This window comes from Pholcus phalangioides, unplaced genomic scaffold (assembly GCF_987345545.1).
Source record: "Pholcus phalangioides strain wild (caught in Gottingen) unplaced genomic scaffold, Ppha-v1.0 ptg000005l_1, whole genome shotgun sequence".
Classification (NCBI taxonomy): Eukaryota; Metazoa; Arthropoda; class Arachnida; order Araneae; family Pholcidae; genus Pholcus; species Pholcus phalangioides.
Genome location: NW_028301598.1, coordinates 4,335,170 through 4,355,266, shown reverse-complemented (window position 1 = coordinate 4,355,266; position 20,097 = coordinate 4,335,170). Strand labels below are relative to the sequence as shown.

The 20,097-nt window shown below is 38.7% G+C and overlaps 1 protein-coding gene across 1 annotated transcript in view; it reads right to left on the bottom strand.

The window, feature by feature from the left end:
- The window catches only part of LOC149085758 (MICAL-like protein 2), a 53,902-nt gene extending 36,970 nt beyond the window's left edge, over positions 1–16,932 (bottom strand). Inside the window, exon 1 of the mRNA XM_089232158.1 lies at positions 16,670–16,932. The gene's annotated coding sequence lies outside the window, so the exon portion shown is untranslated. The remainder of the gene's footprint in view (positions 1–16,669) is intronic.
- Positions 16,933–20,097: the final 3,165 nt, after the last annotated feature.

Below are 20,097 nucleotides of genomic sequence, written 5' to 3'. Positions count from 1 at the left end.
GCTCCCTTATTGACAAAAATTTCTGTTTTCACGCACACAGTTCATAATATTTTAATCTGAATGTAATCACCGCTACGATCCATGTAGCACTTCCTTTGCAATTTTTTTTCCTATAGTGAAGGTGACAAAATGTCCCTTTCTTCAGTTCATGTGATCAGTTTCATTCAGAGTTTCTCGGCGGGAAGACTTTCACCAGAAAATCCATAGATCGTACAGGTCATAGATCGAAAACGTCAGGTAATTCGTAATACACAGTAGACAATTCCATTCTAACTCCTTATAATTTCTGAATAAAAAATGGGGGATTTTCTCTTAAAGGGAAAAAAAATCCCGTTTTAGAAAAATTTAAAAAAATGCACGATTTATCATTTTGAAACCTTCATGTCGGAAAGTAAAACGGAGTTGCCCCGTTTTCATGCGTCCCGTTTGACAAAATGGGACGGTAATATTGGGCAAAGAAGCCGCAGGTGACAAACGTTTGAGAACCACTGTGGAACAGTTATGAGTAGTGTGATAAACCACTCAATTTTGAAAATGATTATTTTCACCGTTCTCACACAATATTGAGAAGAAAAGGAAAGTCACGCGAACGTTGGCGACTAAACGGAGTCGGCACTTCATTGGAGAAGATCCATCCTTCATCCTACATGATGCAATATTTATTTAATACCAGAACATAAACGTCTTCCAAGAACATCATTTCTTAAAAAAAAAAAGAAAAAAAAAGACGTTTTTACGATTAGAGGACAATGAACTGTAAAAATGAAAATGGCAACCAAAAAATGGTGAAGCGGAAACCATACATCATTCAAAGCACGATTGGCAACTTACTCGATTTGAATTGTAAATATGGCCGCCGCCGCCGCAACATGTAAGTATGTTTGTACCACACCACCACCAATCATCATCTCAAGCTTTAAAAAAAAAATAGAGTAATAACAAGAAGAAAAAGTGAAAGCGGGAAGATGACGACCGACGACATATGTAATTTTAGATGGAAATCATCCACAAAGAAAGAAGAATCCTCTCAGTAATTTTCCCTCGCTTCCTGAAAAATACGACATGAACTGGACGTCCGTCCCTCATGTAACGCATGTCTCTGAAGAGGTTATGCACACAAAACCGTGGCATGACTACTGATCATACATCAAGGCTCTGCATCCGGTCCCTTTTATTCTCATCATACAATCCGTTTTGTTTGAGGTGCATGGGAAATTTTTTTTTTAAGACTGAGAAATCGCGGAATTCAATAAAAATGGCAAAGAAATTGCCTATTTAGTCCCTTGCATGAAATATTCACGGGAAAAAAGTCCTTAAGAGCTCAACCTGTAATTTCAGGAACCGGTTCGTGCCCATAAGATGTAGACAAACAATGTCATCAACCCGTTGGATATTTTATGGGTATTTGTGTTAATAATAATAAGAAACGAGTTTGGTGTTTGCGGGTTTCTTTTCTCAAACCTGGAAGACTTTGGCCGGTCAAACCCCAGTATATGGGTTGAAAAATGTGAGATGAAACAGTTCAAAATGACAAATACAGTCGAATCCGGATAGAATTAAATCATACTAGAACGTGAAAAATATTTACTACAACAGATATTCATTATAACTGATGCACCATAAATACTCGAGTTTAATGAGAGAAATCCACTTGAAGCAGCGTTTCTCAACCTACGGTCCGCGATCATGGGACAGGTAGTCCTCAGGCAGACTTGAAAATTTTATTACGATTAAAAGAAAAATTATTCACCTATGTCACAAGTATTGAGAATATTCACATAGGTTTAAGACCAGGCCTACCTACACCAAGTCAGTGGTTCTCCAAGTGTACGTCGCGGCCAGCAAGGGCATCGCCGACCTTTGCCAGAGCCAAGCTGTCGATGTTGTTGGGTGCATGGCCCCCACAAGGCCGGGGCTGACAGGGCTCTAGACCTGGGGCCCGGGACAATTCTCATAACTTTTTGCTTTTTCACGCTATGCATGAATTATAGAAGTCCCCGTGAGAACTCTGACCAGGGGGCCCGCAAAAGATCCTAGCCTAGGGACCCTACTCCAGAATGTGGGGGCCATGGTTGGCTGGCTGCTCAGTGCTTTGAAGTGATTCTTTATTAAGCTATTTTAGGGAGCTACGGGTAAACGTTGACTGGGGCTAGGGTAGAGAATGGCAAAAGTTTGAGAATCCCGCATGAAAGTGATCCATTGAACTTTTACAGACATTCTAATGGTCCTGAGATTCACAAAGACTGAGAAACACTAATATAATCGAAATTTCAAACGTGCCGATCTCTCGTAAGTCCAGCAACTCTGCAATCAGTCGCATTTATAACAGGACTAAGTGGATTTGTACGACCCTTCTCTGAAGCCTTTGTGAATCAAGTTCGGGTAGTGTGTGACCCATACTAAAAAGCCCTTGCTGAGAGTCGATGTGTACGAAGCCTCTGGGAACCAAATTTGTGTCGCGACCCATAGCTTAAGAAGTGGATTTGAACGACCCATCTTGGAAGCCCCTGCGACCTATTGGTTAATTACCGCTGCTCTATGCTGTTACTACAAATTCCACATCAGTGCTTCCACTATTTGTCACCCGTTTAGTATTCGAGTTGTCAGCGTCGTCTCTGTTCAGCAACCCATATAAGTATGTGCAAACGTTCCCCATGGGATAACGGCAATCATTTATAAAAAGGTCAATGGTATTGACTAAATCGGGTCTCAGCAAAAACTCACACGCTATGAAAAGTCACGTATGTATGCATCTGTGGACATATATGGCGCGTGATACTATCGATTGCCAAAGAAAACGGTCCATTCGAGGAATCATTAATACGAACAAAGAAGGACACCCAAGTAAGAAAGAAAAACCCCGTTGTGTTGCTATATATGGATTCGGGAAGAGAACGACTCCATGCAAATTACCTCTGGAAAAGAGAGAAGAAGGGTTAAGGTAATTAAATAATACGAGGAAGGAGAAGAGAAAGAGTCCCTGACCGACCTTGCCTTGTCTGTTCGATTCCTTGACCTTCATCGAGGCCATAATAACACTGCTTTATGCTTTTCTCTCTCTCTCTCTCTCTACCCGAATCATTATCATCAAAATAATCTCACCGATCTCTGGTTCTAATCGATGCATCACTGTTTATCATGGAGGGTATTCCTTGAATGGTCCTTGAACTGTTCGTTTTCAAATGAGAGCAAATACTTTTTTTCTTTCTGTTCGAATTGAATTTTTACGATTCACGCAGCAGAAAATTTTGTTTTTTTTCTTTAAAAAAAGAATCACTAACAAGTCTAGCATTAAAATTTTCAAAGATTATGATCTTTAGACTTCTCCTTAGAGTTAATGTGGGACAGTTTCAAGCATGGATTCAGAGGGGCAGACCGCTTCTCCCAAGAACCGAATATTATAAGAGAAATTTGTCCGTCCGTAAAATACGGGATGATCCAATGCACCTGCATAGTAACTCGATTTTCCAACATATCACCCTCTGGATCCATCTGACACCGCTACATTTGCAGCTGAAGATACATTCATACCTGAAGATGTCTGTCTTCACTCAGGCACGAATTAAGGGAGTGCGGTGATAGGCACGATCGTCCTCCCAAAAGCTGAACAATATGAGAAAATATGTCTGTTTCGAAAATACGGGACGATCCAACGAACTTACACAATTCGCCCTTCCAGACACATCGTCCTGGATTCGCACCTGGGCAGTTTTCAGAGTTCAAGATATGACTCTTCAAAGAATTTCAAACTACTGAATTTTACTGACAAATTTCGATTTGTTATCAATTTTTATTTGGTATCGGAAACTGAAAAAGTTTCACTAGCAATTTGTGGAATTTCCGGGCAGTAGCAGAAACAAGATTTTCAACCCTCGAAATGACTTCAACGACGTCAATTTCTGAGTTTTATTGATAGTACAGTGCAATCCCGGTAACTCGACATGTATTATTCCAATCGTTGGCGCAATACTGAATTCAATGGGTAAAAACCTTTCTGACTTGACGCATGATGACCAAATCCCGCTTACATCGACTACGATTAATATTGCGTTGCCACATTTCATTTCCAGAAACCACCCATGTGTTGATCAGTTCGAAAAAATTTTACATTACTCTTTTGTGTTTCAAAAAGTCTATGTTTCACACACATTGTTTCTGCCGTTTGTTTTTGATTGATACGAGTTGAAGATCCCCCCCCCCCATCCTCACACCTTCGGGTAGGGCGAGTTTCCGTTATTCCTCTGTTTGAACCTGAAAACTGGACCTACGGAAGCCACACATGTAGATGTGAACGATTTCTGAATTTTTTGAGTGAGAGACTGTTGAGAAAGCTGGATCAGAAGGTATGAAGTGAGGAGAGAGGAAAGATATTTCGGGCAATTGGGTACTGCTCATTCACAAATAACCGATCTTCCAACAATCAGAGTGTGTTTTTCCCACCTAATTCGGAATTATTTTCATAGAAAAAATTGCAGTTCAAAACGTTTTATGAATTTGTAGATGATGGAACATAAAAGTGTTCAACAATATACAGGCACGTATGCATACATAAACGGTTTTTAAAAAGTTTTAAAGGTGAAATGAAGCATTAAGCTCACCTCACTAACTTGATATCCACGTAAGTCGAAACGTTTTTCGATCCCCTCGGGGTGTCGAGTTATTGAAGTTCCATTGTATTTATAACAGCGGTTCTTTTGTGAGAGTTGAAACAGTACTTATTCTAGAAATTCACAGAGTTCTCGTGAAAATGCAGACACAGCACCTTCTGACACATCAAACACATAATCTCTCAACTTCAGACAGTAGCTGTTTAAACATTTCAAAAGAGAGGATCCTCAATATCAGGGGTTCTTAACCTTTTGTGTTCCACGGACTCGCACCCCTTCCTGTGCCAATAAAGCGAATGCCACGAACCTCTTCACAAAATAACATTCAGTATATAGCGATTTAAAAGCAATGAGTTAAATTTTTTCTTATGTAAGCTTTCTGGCACGTTCAAATTTCTCCAAGGATCCCCACCCTCCCCCCTTCACCTTCCCAGCAAAGAAACCTTGACATATGTAAAGTTGGTCAACTCTGTCTTCTATATGCAGAAGTAGATAGGCTCCTGGATTTTGATCTGACTGTTCAATTTGATGCTAAGAGTATCACAGTGTACACTGAAACATCTCAGGACTTCAGACCCCAACATCATCATCTCGAAACTTAAGGACGAAGCAACATATCGAAATTATACACCCAACATCATCTCGAAACTTCAGAAAGTAGCTCTTCTAAAAATTCGACAGGTGATAAGGTCACCTAATTTGTCTCCTAACACGCAGATAGAGATAAGCTAGTTCCTGGATTTTGATACAACCATTCAATTTCATGCTGAGGGAGTTACCGTATGCACTGAAGGCACTCGAGTCTGAGCTTTAACAAGCAAAAAAAAAAGACTTTATTCTACTCTTAGCTCATTCATTTTACATGAAATGGCTCAAATGCTTTCTGAAAACAAATAGATGAGCGATTCTCACGAAATTGGCCTAAATTGTGTTCCCCACTAGTTTACGTTTAATATATTTGGCACAGAATTTTTTTTTCTGCCACTTTCTATTAATTTCGTGAGAATGACCCAGATGCATTTGTGGAAAGCGATTCTGAGACAAATATTCATTGGGCTCGAGTGACAGTAACTTTGATGATTAGCTTGAAAATTTAGTCACAATGCAGCTGATTGCTTTATGTTAGCGCAAGCATACTCTCCCAATAAATCATTTCTCATCGACACCCAAAACAAAAAATCGTAACTCAAATTCATATTCGTTAGCTGAACCTAAAAACCCGCGAAAAACGTAGTCTTCGTTATCCAAAGGGTATCACTTTACTTTTGAAAACTGAGAATTAGTAATTATGGTAATTAACTTCATGTCCGAAGCATCTTTAACACCGTTTGGAAATCACTATGTTACGTTTAAAAATAGCTGCAATAGCAGCCATTTCCATCTTATAACGACGAGATTTTTTTTTTTTTACTCTCTCCCTCTGTTCCCCCCACCCCTCCCTAAAAACACAATAATAATAATAATCTCAAAGGTACTCGCGACGTATGGTATGTATGCACAAGATCATAATTAGCATAAATAAACAATTGTCGCGTACAGTATCCGGTTCCAGAAATTTACGACTGAAGCGCCATGTTTCGTTTAACGAGCAACAAGGAGTCGTGAAAGTAAGATTAGATGAGCAAATATTTCCATAAATTTCGAACCGAAAAAATTCCTACTAAGGTTTTTGTATGTTTAGGTCACGGTTAAGAAGTGCTTTTTTTTTAAACCGTCATTCTTTAATAGAAAAAAAATGTGGTAGTTAAACGGTTATAGACCCGGTCGGTATCTTACAATACGACTACGACCTCGAGGTTGGGTTCTTTATCCTTTTTATATTCGAATTAACGCTTTCTGTAAGTAAATATTAATGCTTGCGTGTGCTTCGAAAGTTTTTAATGTCCTAAATGTCATTGGCTTTCCTTAATTTTTTTTATGTGTGAAACATGCTAGGCAATCCAATCCGACTTCATCTTGTTTTACAGCAAGTACTAGCTAGAAGGAGAAGGGGGTAACATATCCTCTGGCTACTCCGTTGATGACCAAACTAGCGGAACTGCGAATGCACTGAGGGCTACGTGGTGGTATTTCCCATCATCTCACATTGAGCTGAATCCAGTTCTAACTTTCCTTAAACGGGATGCTGCTTGTTGTGCCTAACTCGATTCTGCTGTCTGTTGTGTCCCCCCATCTTGATTCTGCTAGTTGCCGTGTTCTATCTCGATTTTGCTATGCTACTTGTTGTGTCAAATGAATGTCATGTGACTCAAATCTGTGATCTAATGTCACCATTAAAAATGTCAACTGAAATCTATGATCTAATATCAACTGAAATCGACGTCTAGATTCTGCTGCTTGTTGTGTCCAACCTCGATTTCGCTACCTGTTGCTTCCAACCTCGTACTGTTTTTTTTTTGTCGTGTCCCCTCTCGATTCTGCTATCTGTAGGGGCGCGGTAGCCCAGGTCGATAAGATACTCGCATAAAGTACCAAAAGACGTTTAGAGGTGTCACGAGTTCGATACCCGGTTCGTCCTTGTCAGAAAACTTTCCTGACACATGGGTACAAAAAAAAACGGCGACGTGACCGCAGAAAAAAATTGTTACCGCAGGCAGTCCTCCATCGAGGAGTTAGCGCACCAACCCCTCGATGATAAAAAAAAAAACAAAAAAACAAGCCTGCCATTTGGAATCGGCAATAAATTGTAGGTCCCGGTCTAATTAGCCCTCGTGTGCAGAAAATGACCGTGGTGCGACAAATATGATCAATGCTATCTGTAGTGCCCCATCTCAATTCTGCTGTCTGTTATGTTCCCACTCGATTCTGCCATATTTTTTCGTATTCTACCTATTGTTTCCAATTTATTGTGTTTCAACTCAAATCTGCGGTCTAATGTCTCCAATTCGATTCTGCTGCATGTTGTGTCCTACCTCGGTTCTGCTACGACCTGTTGTGTTCCAATTCAGTTTTTCTGTCTGTCGTGCCCCACGTCGGTTCTACTGTCTGTTGTGTCCAAACTCAATTCTGCTGGCATCTGTTGAATTCCAACACTATCATTGACTCTCGTACCTGCTCCCAACAAAACTGCAATAATTGGCTAGGGACTGAATTGCTGTCTACGAAAACCAGCGAAATTCTGGAGTTAAACGACAGACGTCTTTATAAAGTAGTATAAGAGTATCATTAAAATGTATGCAAGAGGTAAACGATTTTTCGTTAAAAACTAAGATAATTCTTACGGATTTTAATCAAGATTCGATCCTTATCAATCGGTGCGAACTTCCACCGGCTTTAGTAGGTATTGAACAATTATTTAACAGTCAGTCACGAAATTAAAAATTCGTGAAAGAAATGTTAACGAGATGCAAATGCGTTTAAGATTTGACACTGGATTCTTTCGTATAACAGATCTGAAAAAAGCACAAAGTCGCAAAATAAAACCAACGAAAAGGCAAATGCACCGAAAAAATACGAAATTTCCTAACGAATTTCGACACTCTACGGGTGTCGTCTTCGGAGAATAAATATAACTACGATCACGTTGACCGAGAATCCCACTTGGATGTGATACCATACGCGTCTTGAAAAAATGTATCTCTGAACTAGTCAAATGTTCTGGTTGGAATGAACTTGAGCGCCTGCATACAAGTCTAATTGCGGTGTTCTGATTGGTTGCTTACGAAATGGAGTTTCCATGTGGTGATTGCAATCTGGGTTACATAGGACAAGACGAGGAGACCCATAAAAACAAGATTAAGTGAACACGCTCGCTAAGTTCAGAATCAAGAATCTCACTGCTGGCAACAGAGTCACAGATTCACTTTTTATGAAGCCAAAGTTTCTCAAGTCCACGACTGATTTAGAGAATTCTACGAAGGCATATATATTCACGATTTCAAAACACCCAAGTAAACGAAATAAATCAACACCACCGGTCGCAGCGCCATGGCTTTGGATCATGAAGAGCGGGAATTGTAAGAAAATTCGAATAGACCAATCAAATAACTCGACTTCGCAAAGCAACCGATCAGAACATAGTATTATACTTCCATGCAGGCACTCAGCTCTATTCTAACCACAACACGTTTGGGCCGTATATTTTTTCCACTGAGCAACCGAGAGTTAAGATTTGGTATCCAATCCACGTGGGATCCCCGGTCAGCGTGATAGCGGTTATTGTATTTATCTTCTGAAGACGTCACTCACAAATTGTGAAAATCCATTAAGAAATTTCGTATTTTTTCGCTGTATTTGCCTTTTCGTCCCTAATGCAGTGGTTCTTAACATTTTTACCATCCCACGTCCCCAGTTGCAATACGATTTACCTTCCTGCACTCCCTTGAATAATACGTTCAACTTTGTTTTTGTGATTATATTAATTACTCATCTATTATTTTTCATAAATTCTTCGATATATTTTTTAATTCCCCCTTTAGCCTATGGCCAATACCTGCTTTTGGATTTTTTTTTTAAAATCAATTCAAAAACGAAACAAACTTTACAGTTCGATAATACTCATTATTTTGCTGAAAATTGACGTTAACATCGAGTGGTGGTGATTATCCCGAAAGGAAAACATATATGAAAATTGCTTTATGAAAAGATTGCGTGCCTTACCCTACCGGTCGTTGAAATGGATGGTCGGTATTACAAGTGTCGATTGCATCATCACTTTTTAACGTTTTTCGAGATTTCAGAGAAAAAAATTCAATTCAAGAATTGTTCTTCATTTACTGATTCTAGCCCGAACAATATTACATATTTTCAGCACTTAATATATTTTTTAACGTTTTCCCTGAGTCATGCTTACCACAATATCAAATTTAAGCGCAGCATGCTAATAACACGGGGTAGTACGAATGCAAACAAACGTGCGAAAATGAAACTTTCGCAACGAGAATTTCGTATAACACGATCCCGTGAGCGAAAGCGAAAACATGAGGTGTCGAAATGTCAGTATGATTCATATTTTTCAAATAATAGAAAAATTAAATTCTCATAATAATTTTCCTGAAAAATCAGTCGTTACAAAATTTCCCAATGTCGCATTCCCGGTTAAGAACCACTGCAATAAATAATCCCCCATGAGCACTAACAGGCAGTTTCTATTCGTATTTCATTGCACAGTGGAACTTCGGTTAACGAGCTCAATTTGTTTCGTCAATGTGCTCGTATTTTTTATCGAATAAACCTTTCCCATAATAAATAATGGAAGCTCATGATATATATATAATATAGTAACGCCATAAGTAAACATGAGATAAGATATTGCTTACAAATTAACTTGGTCTAAACGACGAAAAAGAGGAAGACTCTCGTTTAAGAAAATTTACGGATTTTCTGTTTGCAAATTTCTTTTTATGTGACTTTGAAAATAATTTATCCAATGATACTTGCTTTTGCCTCCTGTTTTTTATGATTTCTCGGAAATGGGAGGAAAGTGCATTATCGTTGGACAGATTCGTTGCTCGATTTGCTACAGCTTCATTTGATTGGTTCTTTTTTACAAAATTTTGCACATCCCTATATTCTATACAACTCTATACTCCTGTCTGAAAAGGCCGCTTCTCATTTTTCTTTTCCTCAGACGAAATACCGTCCATAAACTCTTGATGTTGCGTGCAAAGGAGATCGACTCCTGGCCATGTTCTATCACTAGCTTTGAATATCATCCTCATGCACTTCCGATCCCATGGTCTTTCCCAAAGAACACAATGTCTTCGACAACAGGTGGCTTCCGTTCATGAGCTAGCCCCTTCAAAGTTATGTTCAATAATTCAATTAGCCCACAGCTTTCTCCAAGCGGAATTAAGAAAACACTTCAAGAGCACAAACGCGTGATTGCAATGTTACATCTAGTTTCATATTATAAACAGTCACGCGTGTGTTCATTATTCAAGTGAGGTACACTGACCGGAGACTGTAGGGGAATATTACTCACACAACCCCACAGTACGTGTGGACGAAATAGAATAAAAATCATTAAAACATCAGCTCAGTTGTGATAATGTGAAAATTAATGATATAAAATGAATAAGCAAAGCGCAAAACTTTTTGCCCGTAATGCGAATCATTGCTCGTTAATCGAGTCGAAATTTGTTCAAAAGCTTTACTCGTTATGCGAATTGCCTGTTAACCGAAGTTCCACCGCACTCGAGATAATGTATTAATCAATCCATCACAGATTTTTCACAGAATTCATAAAAATCGGAATTGATCTAACGGATTGATACCGTGAAATAATTCAAGGTAGAATAAGACCGATATAGCAACCGGAAGACTTGTCCATCCGGGCCCTAAACAAAAAGAATAAAACCGATCGAGAGATCCTTAATCATTGAACAAAAAAAAAAGAAGAAAGACCTCTTCCAGATGATCATCAGCTTCTTATTATTCTTTGGTCAAAGAAGAGAAGAGAAGAAAAAACAAGACTAACTCGAATTGGAAGAAGAAATAGAAGATCTCTTCCTGAGAAAAACTGATGTGGTAAAAGAAAAACCAGTATATAATAAGACTGTAAGGTGAGATGAAAGAAGAGAAGCATGATAAAAAAAAACATGGTGGACTCATAACTCACAGTATTATACGAATGTCCGCATTACGTCTCTCTTATTACGACGACCGTACAGAATGAAGTTTTTCTTCTCTGCTAATCATTTCGCCGTTTCCATTTCGTATCTCGTACAACACAGGGTCTTCAACCTTTCACGCTTTTTAATATACCTCCGCGTTAATGCATTTATCTTTCCCCCGGAAATACATGCAAGATTTGCGTACCCTCTGGATGGAAATGCGTTTGTGACTTTGGTGCCCCCTAAAAATTACATATGTGCCATGCGTACACCCTATAAATACACATGGGGGCTTGCGTACCTCCTAGTAATGCGTATTACTTGCGTACTCCTTGGAAATGCTTTTTATCATGCCCCTTTTTATCATGCTTCTCTTCTTTCATCTCACCTTACAGTCTTATTATATATGCACCTCGCAGACGCCTTGGAAATGAGTATGTGTTTAGCGTACCCCCGTGTTTAAACACGCATACGACTTGCGTACCCAATGCTTATAGAACATGCCAACCGAATGAAAATGCATTTGTAACTATTGTATCAGCTGAAAATGCGTATGCAATGTAGACATACTACTATTTAGATGAAACTTGTGCACATTCCTGTGCGGAATTTCTAGCGAATCGGTACCTGCCGGAATGCGTTCTGAATATATGTGTGGTCCTGACGCATTTATGTCGGTATATAATATTAGACTATAAGGTGAGATGAAAGAGAAGAATGATAAAAAAAATATATGGCACGTAACTCATTGTATTATACGAATGTCCGCATTAGGTGTCTCATTTATTATGACAACCGTACAGAATGAAATTTTTCTTCTCTGCTGATCATTTCCATTGCGTATCTCATACAAAACAGGGTCTTCAACCTCTCGTGCACTTACCCCACGTTAATGCGTTTATCTTTCTTCCGGAAATAGGTGTAAAATTTCCATACCCCACTGGAAATGCGTGCGTGATTTTCGTACCCCAAAAAAATGCATATGAGCCATGCGTACAACACTAAAAATGCATATGCGACTTGCGTACCTCCTAGTTATGTGTATTACTTAAGTACCCCCTTGAAAAAGTCTCGCAAAAGACCTACAACAGTACAACCATAGATATTCCACTTAACGCACAATTTTGAAAAATAGGTGGCAGCACTAAAATTCACGCACAACACTAGATACGCACTCATTGTTAGGTACACATGCACACACCTCCGGCACAACTCATTCGGTAGTAAATTGAGGGCCGGTCTCGCTCAAGAGCATCATGGCACCCCGCGATTTTTCTGAGACTTCCTCTGACTTGGCTAGAAATGCCTGCCTACCGGGAGGGTCGGGGGGTAACTGCCCCCCTAGCGTCAAATTTTTAGGTGGAAACACAGAACACTTCAAAATTTATCGCATTTTATATTAGTGGGGGTGGCAAAATCATGTTCGCCCGGGCGGCTAAATTCCTAGTTACGGCCCTGGCGTATGACTTGCATACCTTTCGGGAGGGAGGGTATCCCTTGAAGTCAGAGAAAGAATGCACATGCGATGATTTACGTACACCCAAGAAATAAACATGTGATTTGCGTGCTCCCCTTGCAATGAACATGTGATTTGTGTGCTCCCCTTGAAAGGAACATGTGACTTGTGTACTATCCTTGAAAGGAACATGTGACTTGTGTACTATCCTTGAAAGGAACATGTGACTTGTGTACTATCCTTGAAAGGAACATGTGACTTGTGACTATCCTTGAAAGGAACATGTGACTTGCGTACTATCCTTGAAAGGAACATGCTACTTGTGTGCGTACTATCGTTGAAACGAACATGTGACTTGCGTACTATCCTTGAAATGAATATGAACTTCAGTTTTCGAATGAAAATGCGTATCGACTTGCGTTGCGAACACAGTGGAGGAGAAAAATGTGTACGACTTGCTTATTTCATAAAAATACGTATGACTTGCGCAGGCTTACTTTTTGAAAATGCATATGCTACTACGGCTTAAGGACAACCTGGAAGTATGTCTGTGTTCAAAGCACCTTCTTGGACATTGGGTCGCAACTAACGTTTTGATTTTTTTTTATTTTCATATTACTGATTATTTTTAGGAACCTCGACATTGTCCGTCACATACCTCTGAGGGTACGCGAACCACGGGTTGAAAGCCTCATATCGAAGGAGTAGGGGTCTCAAAATTTTTTTTAGTTGGAGCACAAGTCTGATCAGAGGAAGAGTACTCATGCGCAACTGTGACATTAACTCCAACGAATAATAACGTCTATCAATTTATCAAGCCATAAAAATCCTTAGTCAGGTTCTACAGAAGGGAATTTAAAGTGCCTACAGCCAAAGATCACGCAAATAGTGTTCCCTAAAATGGAGATGTAGGCTTTCGTAAGGTCTATAGCGGTCTATATCAACTGATTCCGTTCCAACTAATACCTTTTCATTCAAAGACTTCGAAAACCGAACCCGTCACTGAAGAGTGATATCTGCCGTAAAGGTTGGGTTGGAATTTTATTATTTATCCTCTAAATGCAAAACTAAAAATAATTAATTAACTCTAAATTTATTCAACAGCCTTCCCCCAATTATTAATAAATATAAAATGCACCATTCCACCTCCTACATACGGGTCCAAGTCCTTTATATACGGAATGGATGGCGATTTTCAGCCCCTCTTCCCCCAATGTTTTCATCATGTCGACGACTCTGCTCTCAGTGTCCGCCAGTCATACATTGAATATGGCTTATATATATGAGAAAGATCAAAGAATTCGACTTTACAGCGGCATCATCAACCTGGGTTGAGCATGTGTGGTCTAGGGCTTTGCTAAGCACAGTTAAAATAAAAGATTTATATTCAATATTTTTTTATCCCATTTCAAGTCCCCAATATTTTGCAGCCCAGTGCGTTGCATCCTTCGCAAATGTATAAATTTGTCCCTGGCAGAGCGTTAGGGGGTATATATAATAATATGATAACATTCATTCCAATTGATATTAATTGTGGCAGGGTTGCGGGGATTTTGCGGCGCCCTCTGCGTAAACATTTTTTCGAAAAGGAGACAGAAAGTCGGCTGAAGTTGATTTTCTGTGGTTCTCAACCTCGAGGCGCGAATGCGAGCCGATCTCCTCGTTAAAAAGTCGCGTCACAGAGAGCAACAGTCCTACAAACAGTACAAAAATTCAATCATTACACTACACTCATTTCTGAAATATGGATGGCAGCACTGAAAAATCAGACAACACGCAGATACGCATGCAGACTGTTAGGTACACACACTTATACTTCCGGCACACCTCACTAGGTAGTAAATTACCCACAGCGATAGACCCGAGTCGTGCTCGGTTTGTGAGAAAGAGTAAATCGTAGAGCCTCGTGATGCTGTTGAGATAACCCTATATTTTCCAGATCCGAATTTCCCAAACTTATTTTTCTATCGTCTCCATTTTTATATTTTTATTTCTTATCGCCCCCCTCCAACTTCACTTAAGGCAGCCCGTATGATCCTATATAATACTCACAGTCATGGCCCTCCCATCTTTCAGCAGGGCTCCTCCAGGCTGGGATGTTTAGCGGTTTAAAACCAGATTTTTCACAAATATAAGTACATACTAATGGTGGTCGAGAATATTAAATTATAAGGCGAGACTACTAGGCACTCTACTGAATTAATGCTGTGAAAAAACAAGAAATGATGAACCTCCTCCATCCCAAGCTGGAGCCCTATCAGCCCTACCCTTGCGAGGAAAGCCATGCCCACAGCTTCTACTCACGTTATAATTTAATGTTCTTGACCATCGAATTCAACGCGAAAACCGAAATTAACAAATTACTTTAATTTGTCGTCTCTTCGAACTTACCACCCTGGGTCCGATTAACCTTCGTGTAAATTAGGGCTGGTCCGATTAATCGGGTCGATTGATCGATAAGTTCTTAATCGCAGTCAAACATTTTAACTGAGTTAATCGACTTGACCAATCCGATAAAATTCAATTAAAGTTTTAATTGAAGATACGTAAATTTAATCTTACAAAACCGATTAGATGTCTTAAATGATGTCCCCCTCATAACATTTTAGATAAGTGACCATATATTCAGATATATACGTACATTTAATTTTGTTTGATGAAATTTCTCCGACACGATCCCGCCCCTTCACAGGGGTAATGGCTGAAATTGGCTGGAGCTGATAGAGGCTGGGCCGTGTTTGGTTTGAAAGAATTAAGATCAAAACTAGTTTCGAAATCAGTGAGAAACTTAAAACAACCAATTTTTCTAAAAAAACAAGATCCGAGTTAAGAAATTCCAAGATATGATAAAATATGTTCAGCATATTAAATTGCTTCATGTGGCCGGCCAAAATATCTGAATCTATTCTTAGGTCGGTATTACAAAATAAAAGTTTGATAAAATCCCAAATATGGTTGGATTAGTTGTCTATAATCCAACCATAGGTTACATTCGCGCAAATGCAACCGATAAGCTTATTGGCTAAACTTTTCATGTTTTATAAAAGGACTTTTATAAAACTTTTATAGTGCAATCCTGCTCTTATACTTGTTCACATCTAGAAAATAGGCACGTGAAATGAATGAAATACATTTTTATATGGCATCAATTAATATTAATTATATAGTCACAAACACGTTTGTTATGATTACTGTTCAAAAATATTCGATTACAATCCATTAAAATTTTGATTAACCAGTTAAAAATTTTAATCGATTCCCAGCCCTACTGTAAATACAGTCATCCCCCCTTTTCCTTCAGAAGAGCCGCCCTTAGGGATATGTGAGAGGTGCGGTCTCACCGGTCCCCACGTTTTAGGGGCTCCATACTTTCCGCAATACAAGTGAAAAAATATATACAAAAATCAAATATACCTTCTTTGCAGCAAATAAATAAGGTGTCTGAACTGGTTTCATTCTAGAATTTCCAAGTCTAAAAAAAATTGTTTCTTCCGTTAATTCTAAATTTTCCTCTATTCTGAAATTATTTCTTTCATTAATTCTGCTCTTCCCTCAATTCTGGGATTTTTTTCCTTTCATCCGTAATGAATTTTCATCGATTCTGTGACTTTTCCCTCACAATTCTGAATTTTCACCTATTCCGAGATTCTCTCTCATCAATTCCAGATTTCTATAGGATTGTTTCAGGATTTTGCGATATCTTTCTGTGATTAATTCTGAATTATCATTGCTGAGTTGATAGTTTAAACATTCCTGTATATTCTGCGATAATGCATGAATCTCTGGATGCCGATTGCCCTCCCCCCCAAAATATATAAAATCGGGGCTGAGGCTCAACGAAATTATTTTTGCACCGAGCCCCGCATATGATAAGTGTGGCCGTTTCCCCTCCACGGGGACGATATCACCCGTTTGGGAAGCACTGATCCAAGTAACCATTCATCGAGACGAATGTTTAAAAAAAATTTATCATCAAATTCAGTTGACATTTCTTTGATTGATTGCAAAGATTAGAAAAACTTGATTGAACATTAATATAAATGAACACTTACCAGGAATGTCCAAAAAAGTTCCAAGGATCCGCTGAGACAAACAAAAAAACTTCTCCACCAATTAATATATCAACAACAATAAAACGTCCACAGCTGAAGAAGAGTCAACGGCCACACACAAAGCATTGGAGAGTTTTTGAAAGACTCGAGTTTCTCACGGGTCAACAACAACAACAATCCCAAGGAGGAGCAACAATCCACAACAACACACACCGACAACGACTGCTCGTATACTAATCTGCCTGTGGAAAACACTACCACTGCTATGATGGGAAAAAAACCTCCACTCACTCACATCATGGGGGAAGAAAAAAAACCAGAAAGAGAAAAATCCCTATTTCTCTTATTTATCCCTTTTTCATATTGACCGAAAATTCCCTAAAAACTTTCGAATCGTTACGGGGAAAAATTTGATTCGAGCGAACTATATTATTTTACAAGCTATATATAGGAGGAACATACACCATAAATAAAAGAATTCAAAGCCTACAAACTACAGCTTCACGCAAATACAAATACACACGGCCACAACAGACAAAATGCCCATCAGGTAGGCTAAAAAAAATGCCCACAACAAATATAGATGTCATATATTTTCTAAAAACTACAGCAACCCAATTATAAGTGCAATCATAAAAACTATTTTACATGATAATATATATAAATCCACACACTGCCCATAAAAAATATTTATTGCCTTATCTAAGTATGGATATCTTATCTAATGGATAGCCTCTCAATTTACCCCAATATGTTTATCGTATTTCCTTTTAAACGTGTCAATCGTGTTATAATTTACGACCCCCCGGAGGTGAGCTATTCCATTTATTATAAAAGAAAAACTCAGCGACACCACAACCTAGAACTGTCCCTCACCAATCGATACTAGTGTCCCGTTGTTGAAGCAGTTGGCTGATGATGTATTAATAACTCATGGTCCATCCTATCCATCCCGTTGAAAATTTTGAATAATTCGATCATATCCCTCCCGAAGTACATGCATGTGTCAAGTCACACAAAGCAGTGATTCAAGCAAGAAAATATCAATGTCCTTTCACAACGGATCGTTCCCTTGAGCTCAACCCCATGGAAAACTTGAGAGCGTCCTTTGCAGAGAAGTGTACGCAGGTAGGATGCAATTCAATTTTGATTTAATAAATCTAAATACGCTGACAACGGAAATTAAATTCCATGAATGTGGAGATTTTCACCCTGATACTGTGCTTATATATAGAGTAATAAATTATAAATATCTTGGATTATTTGTTCCATTCAACTTGAAATGGAAAGATTATATTAATTTTATATTAAAAATTATATTATATTAATATTATATTAAAAATTATATTATATTAATATTATATTAAAAATTTAATTATCAATAAGCTAAGAGCAATTATGTGTTTGATGTTTAAACTTAAATCTATTATTTCGCATAACAGTTTGAGAGAAGTGTTTTATGCCCCCTCCTCAGCGTCAATGATAGAGCCGACTGATATAACTAATTGGCATCACATCACCATGCCCCCCTCTCCAGCCCTTCAACCTATGAAGGCAACGTAGGCCTATCACAAATTAATTTCGACACGTACGTCAGCCTTATTTACAGTGCGAAACATAATTTTAAGGCGGCACGAATATTCACGGGGAAAAAATGGAGAAAGAATATTTCCACAATAATGAAACTAAGTGCATGTATCTGTCATTTTGCTTACAATTATGAGTGAAATTATAAGGACGTGAAAGAAATAGTTCCCGATGTTTTAATATTTTTTGTTAATTCCAGTGCGAAATTAGTAGGACAAAAATGTAAGGCATTTTCATTTACACTATTTTACAGTAGTGCATCATTGAGTTACGTAATCATTTTATACGTCACCGCTACGTCACTGGATAGCAAACAAATAAAAATATGCCCTTTTTACAACTACTTCATCAGTAAAAAAAAAAATGGCACGTTTTAAAGAACTGCGAGAAAGTGAATTTTGGCTATAGCATGGCACCGGCGTCTCTTAAAACGTATATGGCAAATAAAATTGGGCATTCTCGATGTGTCGTTACAAATTTTTGAAACCGTGGTAAATGTGGCTTTGTAAAAGAACAATTTTAGCGCACCCGAATGTTTGTCTGCCCGAACAAAGTGCAATGTTTGTGCTCTTACTGTTGTAAGCAGCAAAATCTCATCCAGAAGAATAAAATCAGCATTACGATTGCAATGCTCACATCCAACAATTTCAGGAGTTTTAAGTTCTACAAGTAACGTCAAATGCATGGAAAAAAATGAAGGAAAAACCACCATTAACTTCGTAAAACAAATAGGATCGTTTGAATTTGTGAAAAAGTACAATGGCTTGGACTCCTCAGTAATATAGAGAGAAACGAAGTCACTCTCCACTGTTCATACGAGTTTATCCAGGCTTTCGTACTTCATCAGTAATATTCTGTTATATTCTCCGATGAAAAAAAAAATCTTGATTGTTCAGATAGTTTCAAATTCATATTGGCATGATTCGAGATCTTCACAGCAGCAATTGATGAACCGTCAAATGTATGGTGGTTCAGTGATGGTTTGGGGAGCGTTTTCTGCCCAAGGAAAGACTGATTTAGTTTTTATGCCCTCCCCAAAATAAACTCAAAAGGCTATGTATAACTTTTGCAGGAGCAGCCTGGTATATATGAAGACGTTTTTTGTGGCGAAGATTGCATATTCCAACAAAATAACGCGTCAATTTCTGTGTCCAGTCACACAAAGCAGTGGTTCAAGCAAGAAAATATCAATGTCCTTTCATGGCCGGCCCGTTTCCATGACCCTCAACCACATGGAAAACTTGGGCATCCTTTGCAGATAAGTGTACGCAGATAAGAGGAAATTTCCGTCCATCGAGCATCTAAGGGCCCTTTCACACGGAGCGGATGCGGGTCCGGAAGAAGTTTTAACAATTGGAATATACTGCGCCTTTCAGACGAGCCGAAAAATCTCCGCACCTAGGAAATGTTCATGCGGGTCCGGACGTCGTCCGCATGTGTCAAAACCTAAGTGCGGGCTCCGCATCCGCACATAGAAGTTTTGACAATAGGTTTATTCGGAGCTATTCAGACGATGCGGATGCGGAGCGAATTCGTCCGCATCTTTGGCTACTTTTTGAAGGTGATTTTTCACGGAATTTTTTTAATTATTTGCCATAAATACCCTTAAAAACACCATATGATGGTCCCTGCTCATTAATATAATGTACCTACATACGTGTATCCCTTCGTTTCCTTCTGAGATTGAGATATAGCAACTTCAACTGCCTTTTGTCCATATTTCACAATTTTATACAATGAAACCTGTCAACAACGGCCACTGACGGGACCAAAATTATAAGCCGTTCTGTTCATTACGAATATTTAATTGACTACATACTTTAATAACTTTCAAATTTAAT